The following is a 10,621-nucleotide window of genomic DNA, read 5'->3' on the forward strand; positions in this document are numbered from 1 at the left end:
TTTTTGATCAGATTATTATAATTTTTTCTATAGAGTTGTTTGAACTTGTACATTCTATCGCTTGTCAGATGGGTAGGTCTTATTCATTCTTTCTAACTATATATAATTTTCGTACTCATTAACCATTCCCACCTCCCCCACACCCTTCTACTACCCTTCCCAGCTTCTGGTAACCATCCTTCTACTGTCTATGTCCATGAGTTCAATTGTTTTGATTTTCAGATCCCACAAATGAGTGAGAACATGTGATGTTTGTCTTTTTGCGCCTGGCTTATTTTCCTTAACATAATGATCTCCAATTCCATCCACATTGTTGCAAATGACTGAATCTCATTCTTTCTCTCTCTCTTTTTTTTTTTTTTTTTTTTTTTTGGACATAGTCTCATTCTGTTGCTGAGGCTGGAGTGCAGTGGTACAGTCTTGGCTCACTGCAACCTCTGCCTTCTGGGTTCAACCGATTCTCCTGCCTCAGCCTCCTAAGTAGCTGGGATTACAGGTGACTGCCACCACGCCCAGCTAATTTTTGTATTTTTAGTAGAGACGGGGTTTCACCATGTTGGTCAGGCTGGTCTCGAACTCCTGACCTCTTGAGCTGCCTGCCTTGGCCTCCCAAAGTGCTGAGATTACAGATATGAGCCACTGCACCCGGCCTCATTCTTTCTTATGGCTGAATACTACACCGTTGTGTGTATGTACCACATTTTCTTCATTAATTCATCTGTTGATGGACAGTTGGGTTGCTTACAAATTTTAGCTATTGTAAACAGAGCTGTAACAAATATAGGAGTGCAAACATCTCTTTAATATATTAACTTCCTGTCTTTTGGGTATATGCCCAGAAGTGGGATTGCTGGATCATATGGTAGCTCAGTATTTATTCTTTTGAGGAATCTCCAAACTGTTCTCCAGAGTGGTTGTACTAATTTACATACCCACCAACAGTGTACAGTTGTTCCCTTTTCTCCACATCCTCACCAGCATTTGTTATTGCCTCTGTTTCGGATATAAGCCATTTTAACTGGGGTGAGACAATATCTCATTGTAGTTTTGATCTGCATTTCTCTGATTATCAGTGATGATGTTAAATACATTTTCATATCTTATTTGCCATTTTTATGTCTTCTTTTAAGAAATGTCTATTTGAATCTTTTGCCTGTTTTTTGATCAGATTATTAGATTTTTTTCTGTTAAGTTGTTTGAACTCCTTATACATTCTATCCCTTGTCAGATGGGTAGTTTACAAATATTTTCTTCCATTCCGTTGGTTGTTTCTTCACTTTTTTTATTGTATCTTTTGCGGACAGAAGCTTTTTGACTTGATGTGATCTCATTTGTCCATTTTTGCTTTGGTTACTTGTGCTTGTGGGGTATTGCTCAAGACATTTTTGCTCAAACCAATGTCCTAGAGATTTTTCCCCAATGTTTTCTTGTAGTGGTCTCATAGTCTGAAGTCTTAGATTTAAGCCTTTAATCCATTTTGATTTGATTTTTGTATATGGCAAGAAATAGGAGTCTAATTTTTTTCTTCTTCATATGGATATCCAGTTTTCCACTTATTGAAAATACTGTCTTTTCCTTAATGTATGTTCTTAGCACCTTTGTCAAAAATGAGTTCACTGTACGTGTATGGGTTTGTTAGTTTTATACTTAATCTAACAATTATTTAATTATGTCAATACACAAGCCTGCAGAACTCTAAGGGAGCAACATATTACTAGTAAATAAATAACTACATCTCAGTAGCAAAGGCTATTTATAAATGAGAGATCTCATGTCACTGGTGGCATTTAAACTGGAGCCGAATGACTATGAGTAATATTATGAAAGACTTGGTCTAGATCAGTCATTTCCAACCTCTACTCCTTACTGGAGTTCCTCAGCAGTTCTCAGGTTTTGAGAGAGGGGGAGCTGATGAGGTGTTTATCATCCCCTTCAATTAGAACAGTTGTGCTTTTATTAGTTTTGTATGTTGGGGTTTCAAGTAAAGAAGTTAAAGGAATGTTCCACTGATTGAACAACTTTTGAAAACTGCTCATCTGTATTACATTGCTTCTCAAACTCGGCTGTGCATCAGAATCCCCTGGAGAGATTCATAAAAGCACTAATTTCTGGGTACTTTTCCATACCTACTAAATCCAAATCTATGGAGTTGGATTGTAATGTCTGTATTTTTACCAAGCTCCCCAGGCAAGTTTTATTCAGCTGGCTTTGAAAGTAATGTCCTCTAAGGAGCTTTCCAAATTTTGCTTTTGTAATTCTTTTTAAATTTAGTTAGAGTTATATCAAGAAAAAATATTCGCAATCACAGATAGTATCTAACTCCATACTTGTGGATTATCAGGAAGACTAATGAAAGTATAAAAACAACTAAAAACAACTAAATAAATACCTAACATTGCAGTAGCCTAAACTAGGTTTATGAAATACACACACAAGAAAGGATTGCTTGGGTAAATATACAAATGCCTAGGCAATACACAATCTTTATATATACACAATATTTTTGTATGCACAATCTATCTACCTATCTATCTATCTATCTATCTATCTATCTATCTATCTATCTATCTATGCACTATATTTAGAATAATGAGAAGGAAAAATATAACCTAAGGGAGAGGGTGCCACATTTTTATGGAGATTTTAAAGGTGCCCAACACATTAGAATTTCAAAGTACAAACTCTTATTTAGGTTTTCCAACACCTATATAAGGTAAATGATATTATTCTCATTTTAGAGATGGGAAAACTGAGGTCTAGAAAGAGGAAGTAACTTGCCCAAAGACGCAAAGCTGATGCATGTTGATGTAAGTATTGGAATTCACATTTTCTACGTTCAAATCAATGTTCATCATAATAAACTGCCCTGAGCCCAGGTAACACATTAGGCGTTGAAGAAAGTTTCAGCTGATTAACTCCAGAAAATGTAGCAAATGTTGGAAACTGCCACAGAAACTACTTTTTCTCTCTCGCTGTCTGCTCTCTGTCTCTTTCTCTTACTGTATGTGTGTGCGTCTTTCTGTCTCTCTGTGTCTGGGTCTCCGTCGTTCTCTCTCACATACATGCACACACTGTCGCTTTCTTTCTCCCTCTTTATCTCTCAGATATACTCCTAGATACATAAAAACCAGGAAAAACAAAAACAAAGGCAAAAGGAGATTCGTGTACAACCAACATTTATGTTTCTTTTATTTCAGTACCACAGATACTGAGAAGCTAAGAATTTCGTTTAGAGGAAAGAGCAAGAGATTTAGATTTAGAAAATTTCAGTTCATGTCCTGTTTGTATCTTTCCTCATCTCCAGGATAAGTAATAACACCACTGCCACAGAATATCATGAAGACTAAATGAGGCTTTTTGCAGCAATAGAGCATCCTTTATATGGCAAGGGATTCCAGATAGTTGAGGATGGAATTGATGCATTGCATTATCTTCTATTCAGAGGAAATGTGTCTAATCAAGACAAATTTGAGAAGAATTCTATGATATATGTAGTGTGCATGACAATGTCTCTGCAAGGGGCCTATGAATATCTTCCTCCCTTCCTTCTTTCATGCCACAATATTTACTGGGCACCGCCTTCATGAATTGTCATATTATATTCCGGTCTGTGGGGATTATAGGGAAGGTCCTTGATCTTATAAAACTTACATACCTGGCCGGGCGCGGTGGCTCAAGCCTGTAATCCCAGCACTTTGGGAGGCCGAGACGGGTGGATCACGAGGTCAGGAGATCGAGACCATCCTGGCTAATATGGTGAAACCCCATCTCTACTAAAAAACACAAAAAACTAGCCGGGCGAGGTGGCGGGTGCCTGTAGTTCCAGCTACTCGGGAGGCTGAGGCAGGAGAATGGCGTAAACCCGGGAGTCAGAGCTTGCAGTGAGCTGAGATCTGGCCACTGCACTCCAGCCTGGGCAACAGAGCGAGACTCCGTCTCAAAAAAAAAAAAAAAAAAATAACAACAACAAAAAAAACATACCTTTCAAAAAGAGGTAAATAAAAGCAAGTAAAATTCAAAATAAGATAGCTGAAGATGTGTTGTAGCTATGAAAAAAGGAACTGGCAATGATATAAAGCAAGTCTTGTATGCTGATAGTGTAGTAACAGGGTTGTCAGAAAAGGTCTTTCTGAGGAAGTATTTGAACTGAGAACTGAAGACTATAAAGGAGATTCATGCAATGGTGTAAGGAAGAACATTCCATGCAGAGGAACAGAAGTGCAAAAGCTCCTTAACCTTCCTGGCTTAGCCCCAGTCTTGCCTCAGCTCTCCTGAAGTGTATAGTTCTGGTTACCTAGTCCTAGGTTCTTCTGGACTTGACCTCTTGCTCACTTATTGCATCTTTGGTACTAGAATATCACTGTCCACTTATATCAATGGTTATGACTTTTTTTTTTTTTTTTTGAGATGGAGTCTCACTCTATTGCCCAGGCTAGAGTGCAATGGCGTGATCTTGGCTCACCACAATCTCCGCCTCCCAGGTTCAAGTGATTCTCCTGCCTCAGCCTCCTGAGTAGTTGGGATTACAGGTACGCACCACCACATCCAGCTAATTTTTGTATTTTTAGTAGAGACGGGGTTTTACCGTGTTGGCCAAGCTAGTCTCGAACTCCTGACCTCATGATCTGCCCGCCTCAGCCTCCTAAAGTGCTGGGATTACAGGCGTGAGCTACCATGCCTGGCCGGGTATGACATTTCCTATTCAAAACTAAATTCTTCTTATTTGAACTATGTTCTCATTATTCTAGCCAGATAATACTTCTACGGATTCATAGGAATGTGTATCTTTTATTTCCATAAACAGTTTACCTAACAATGTACACAGTAAGTAATTTTCACATCTAATTGTGGTGTCTTTTCAAGGCTGGAATATAGATATACAATTCTCGATAGAAAAAGACCTTTAATTTTGGAGTAAATCATTTGACTCTAAAGGTCCTGGGGATCATGCGATTTCATTAGAGTGTGTGATAGTGACTTGCTAATTATAAAAGCTACTAGTAGTTTCTGGTTCCTACTTTAAATCCTCAAAGCTGGAACTTCCTGGGTGAGGGGACATATATTCTGAATTTTTTTTGAATGGCAGACTTGAAATAGTTAGCTGTTTATTGATGATATGCTGCAGAGGTGGTCCAAGAGATAGTTTTTATTAATATTTGTCAATACCTTGAGTGAAGGAAAGGCAAACTAACATCTTGTGTTAGTAGAAGGTTCTAAATGTGATGTGGAAAATGTCATCAGAGAACTAACTTGCCCTTTAAATAACCATGATAGGTTTATTTGATAGTGAAAATGAATAATCCAAAGTTTATTCTTTTTTTGTTCTTTATAGAATCTCCTGTAGAATTAACAGTGGACTAACAACGACAATAAAAAGTCTGAAAGTTAGTTCAAAATGGGAAAAATCATAAAAGCAAAGGTCATGACTCACTACTCACCTAACTGCTTCCAGCCTCCCTCCTGACCCAAAATGACAGATTAGCCTCGTCCCCAGCAACCTGGCAGCACGTGAATGGAAGCATAGCACAGCAAGTCTCTCCCTTTCGATAGATTGGATGTCAAGAATAAAGAGTAATATGATAATAGCAAGAAGGTAAGAGCAATACAACAGGGCTTAATGGGTGAGTGGTTTCAGGATATGGGAAAAATTGTCACCTTTTAAAGAGGTATCTGTGCAAATGATACCTTCAAAGGAGCAACTAAAGGTTTCGGGGTGTTAGGAGTTTATAGGCACATCTGTAATTTCAGGCATCTGTGGCTGCCATAAAACACAGAGGTAAAAGAGAAGCTCAATTTCACTCTTTGTATGAGCTGTCATTATTATGTTTGTGTTTCATTTCTCTAAAAAAGACTTTAACAGTTTCGTTGCATACATTCTTTTTACTCTAAGTTCCTTACTCTCATATTGAAAAAAGGGGTCATCAATAACTATGAAATAAGTATCTACATGATTAAGGAAAAACCACAGAGAAGTAAAAAGACACAGGATAAATATGAAATTAGTATTTATTCTAGGCTATCTAACAGCTTATGCTATATATCTTTTAATTTGAAGTTGTGACTGAGGTAGCTCTGTGTCTTTATTCAATCATCATTCATTTATCCATTAACAATTTTTAAACATATTATAGTGCCTTCTGGACACTCTGATAAATCCTGGAGATTTTCTGGTGAGCAAGATAAACACTTTCTTCTGAGATTATGACTCAGTGGGGAAAAAATTAAAAAATAATTACAAATGAAATAATAAATGCTATCTTAGAGGAGTATGTTTTTCTCTTATCACAGACAGAGGTCAAGTCAAAAAAAGCTTGCAGGTGAACAACATTTAAGTTGATCCATAAAGGAAGGGAAGAATGATCAGGAGGGAAGGGAGGGACAGATAGCATAGTCATGTCTTTAAACATGTGAGAGCATGGAGTTATTGTTGTAAGTGGAAAGTGGTGGTAGCGGCGGTGGGGGTTATGTGTGTGTGCACTGCTACAACAATTTCTGGAATTTCAAAAGCAACAATTGTTATGAGTTTTAGATTCGGCAAGGATGACTGTGCTCAAACAGTAATGCATATGCATAATCGTGTTGTTGTGATACTTGTTCTCTGGAATAGTAGCTTTTATTTAACCTTGACCCATACTAAGAAATACATTTACTTCATTGGTAAGTACACACATGTATGAAATAAATGTTTCATAAAATAATACCTAGCTCACTCTAGTGTGAGACTCTCATATTTTTAACCTATTCTGATTTATTTTTTTTTCATTTTTTTCTTCTTTTGTTAAAATAACAACATAAAATTGACCATTTAACCATGTTTAAGCACACAGTTCAGTAGCATTAAGTATATTCATATACTGAACAACTACCATCTCATCCATCTCTAGAACATTTTGAATTTTCCTAAATTGAAACTTTGTACCCATTCAACAACAATTCCTCATTACTCCATTCCCTGGCAACCACCATTTTACTTGCTATCTCTATGAACACGACAGCTCTTGACATCATCGAAGAGGAATCGTATAATATTTATTCTCTTGTGGTTGGCTTATTTCACTTAGTATAATGTCTTCTAGATTCATACATGTTGTAACATATGTCAGAATTTCATTCCTTTATAAGGTTTTCTTCATTTTGAAAATTTACTGTTCTAATGATTTGCATATAGAAACTCATTTAAATCTAACAACAAACTATACATATATATATATGTATATATATATTTTTCTATTCCATTATAGAAACATACTTTAGATCCACTGAAATATCCTTGTCTCACTCGGGAGTCAAAGCCCATAGTTTGAAATCTCTGATCAATGGCATGTCCTGAAGCTAAGTCTTAGTTAAATGCAAGGCATGGATTCAGAGAGAACATAAGATGAAGAAAAATAAAGGTATTAAAAAAGCAACCAGTTGATATGAGTCTATATTGTGTGCATACTAAAAACTAAAAGCAATACAATTTGCATTGGTTAGGATCCAAGATGACGGTGACATTATGAAGTCTAAGAACTGATGAAAGACTCTGAACCATGATGGATGAAAAAATGACAAAAAGGATGCTTAGTCCAGCAAATATGATGGCTTTTTAAGTATCAAGGACTATTTTAATTACAATTGCTCTAGTTGCTATCATCACATGGCATGGTAATAATAATAACCCACACTTAACAGTGTGTGTTGAAGTGTCAGGCACTCTTCTCAGTCCTTGTGGCAGAGACATACATATATTTCACTTAATGTAATGTCTTTTAGATTCATACATGTTGTAGCATGTGTCAGAATTTCCTTCCTTTACAAGGCTTTCTCCATTTTGAAAACATAAGATAAACAACAACAAAGATATTGAAAAATGAACCAATTGATATGTGTTTATATTGTGTGAATACCGAAAACTAAAAGCAATATGCATTGCACTGGTTAAGATCCAAAATGTTGGTGACATTATGAAGTCTAAGAACTGATGAAAGACCCTCAACCATGATGTATGAGGAACCACCAAACCAAACCCACTTACTGTTCCTTATGCCTGCTATTTAGAACAGAGGTCTGATAGCAGCAATCAAGTCTCCACCGGTAACTGGCACCAAACCTACTTACTATTTTTCCTAGACAAATCACTGGCCTTCATTTCCCAGGGCTTTTATGTGTGAGCGTTGCCCATGACTGATGACTGGTTCTGGACAGTAGGATGTGAATTGAAGAGATGTGGGACAGTTTTAGGCCATGGTGGCTAAAAGTCTGTGTCCTTCTTCACTCTTCTGTGTTGTGATTACCTGTACTGAAAACAGGGGATCCAGTGGAAGATGCCAAGGTCCTGTGGGACAATGATGCTCCCAGATAGAAGGAGACTGTATCCTTGAATTGTCCACTTTTATAGTGATGACAGCAAGAAATAAGTCTTTTTTGTCATAAGGCTCTAGGATTTGGGGCTTTTCCTTTGATACAGCAGTTAGCTTACCCTGATTAAAACTGGACCTAACATACTAACTTACGAATCTTCCAAACAACCCTCTGATATAAGAAATGTTACTTTCCTTATAGCTATTGTAAATATGATAAAAAAAGGAGACCAGAGAGTTTAAGTAGCTTTCCCAAGGTCACACAGGTAGTAAGTGTTACGGGCCAAGGTTCAAACCAAGCAACCTGGTTCCAGAGTTCATGCTCTTTACCATTGAAGTCTACCCATTGGCACTAGGTAGCATTTAACTCATTTAAGTATAGCAGGAATTCCATGAGGTGGTATCCTCATTGTATAGGTGAGGAAATTGAGTTTGAGAAATAATAAATGTTTCTACGTCCAGAATTAACATTTGAGCTCATGCTTGTAAAATTCCAGAACTCTTTTTAGGATGCCATGTTTTTTACAACATGACATACAATGTAGATGAAGAATGGATGAAATTCTTTAGAGCAGAGGAAGCCACAGCAGCAGAAGCCACAAAGAACTCAATTTTGGTTTAACCATGGAAGATTTTTCTAGCGATTTTACCTATCCTAAAAACAGAATGAGGTTGCCTGAGGAGGTAGTGACTCCCAATCACGGGATTGTAACACAGGCTAGATGAGATTTTGAGACAGATTTTTTTAAAAGAGGATTAGTGCATGGGCTGTGTGTTTTACTTGGAAATCAAAAATGCCTTTGATATGTGAAATTCTGTGATAAGGACCTGTTAGAAGGTTGGGTACTTAGGATTCCACAGTGCAAAGCCTTGACTGCACAGCCATATGGGAAGTGACAATCTGTGGAACTTGAATGTGGCAGGTTAGATGGAGTTAATAATTAATGATCCATAATTTCCATTATCTATTTGATATTGTTAGAATTAGGTGCCAGTTGCAGGTGGAGACTTGATCGCTGCTGTTAGACCTCTCTTCTAATTAGCAGGCATAAGAATCTGGTTGTGAGCCTGCGATGTTGCTGAAGGCAAGGGAAACAACCTCAAAGAGAAGTGACAGAAGAAGAACAGATGTAAATGTTTTATGCCCTGATAGACCATTTCTTTGCCCCTGCCTCTGTCTGGAGACTCAGTGTCCTGAGACACATCTACTCTCTTCAAGGAGGCCGCCTGACCCTGACCAGACGCTTCATCATTTAATGTATTCATTATGTCTGAGGTCGGCTTCAATTTTTCAGGTCCTCCTCTAGCTGCCTGGGGATAAGTGCATAAAAAGCCTATCATCAAAACATCATGCCCTCAACTCCACAAGTCTTCTGGTATCCTCTTCCGAATTTCAAAAACATAGATAAAATGCAAGTCACATTTTACATCCAATGTGGGATAATTTTTTTTCTTTGCTTTACAGTATGTGCCAAATTTGATTCCTGTGACAATTCATATTGTACAAAGTGAAAGGAAGCTTTTCAGCCTGTTCTTTTTTTCTTCCTTCCATATGGCTGATTGATTCATCTCATACTACAAACTTTTTCTCTCCCTAAAATGTGATCTCTGGTGCTTTAAATGAATATATCATTGCTTAAATGGTGCAGCGTGGCACAGTGTTTCCATTTCAAAGCACAGGCTATGGAGTTGGAGGGAACTGAGATTAAAATACAGCTCTGACAACTTATTATCTATGAAACGCTGAGCAAGTCACTTAACTTTTCTGGGTCTCCATTTTATCAACTGAAAAACTGACATGAATCTGAAGCTGCAAATTTCTTCTCTCATCTAAGATTTTTCATATCCCTTAACTACATTGCTTCCTGTGTATAAATTTACAACAAATATTCATTTCATGATTTCTGTGTTTCAGTCAGTATTAAGCACAGGGCAGATATCAGTGAATAGGGGCAGAGTGGTACCTGCTTTCATGGAGCTCAAAGTATGCTATAAAATATAAATTAAACAACCAATTACACAGTTTATAACTTAATTACAATGGTGAGTGGTGCCATGAAGGAGAAGAATGGGGACTTAAAGGTGATTAATAGGGGACATGACCTATTATAAGGGATTGGGGAAAGTTGATATGAGAAAATGATACTTACATTAACTTCATTCAGTAATGTATTTATTGTTTATTCAACAATAATTTATTAAATACTGATAATATCCCCAGCATTAGAATACGTTTTAGGGATATTGTAGAGAAAAAAGGTAGGCAAAATTCTCTCAAA

The sequence above is a fragment of the Macaca fascicularis genome, chromosome 1 (genome assembly GCF_037993035.2).
Source record: "Macaca fascicularis isolate 582-1 chromosome 1, T2T-MFA8v1.1".
NCBI classification, from domain to species: Eukaryota; Metazoa; Chordata; class Mammalia; order Primates; family Cercopithecidae; genus Macaca; species Macaca fascicularis.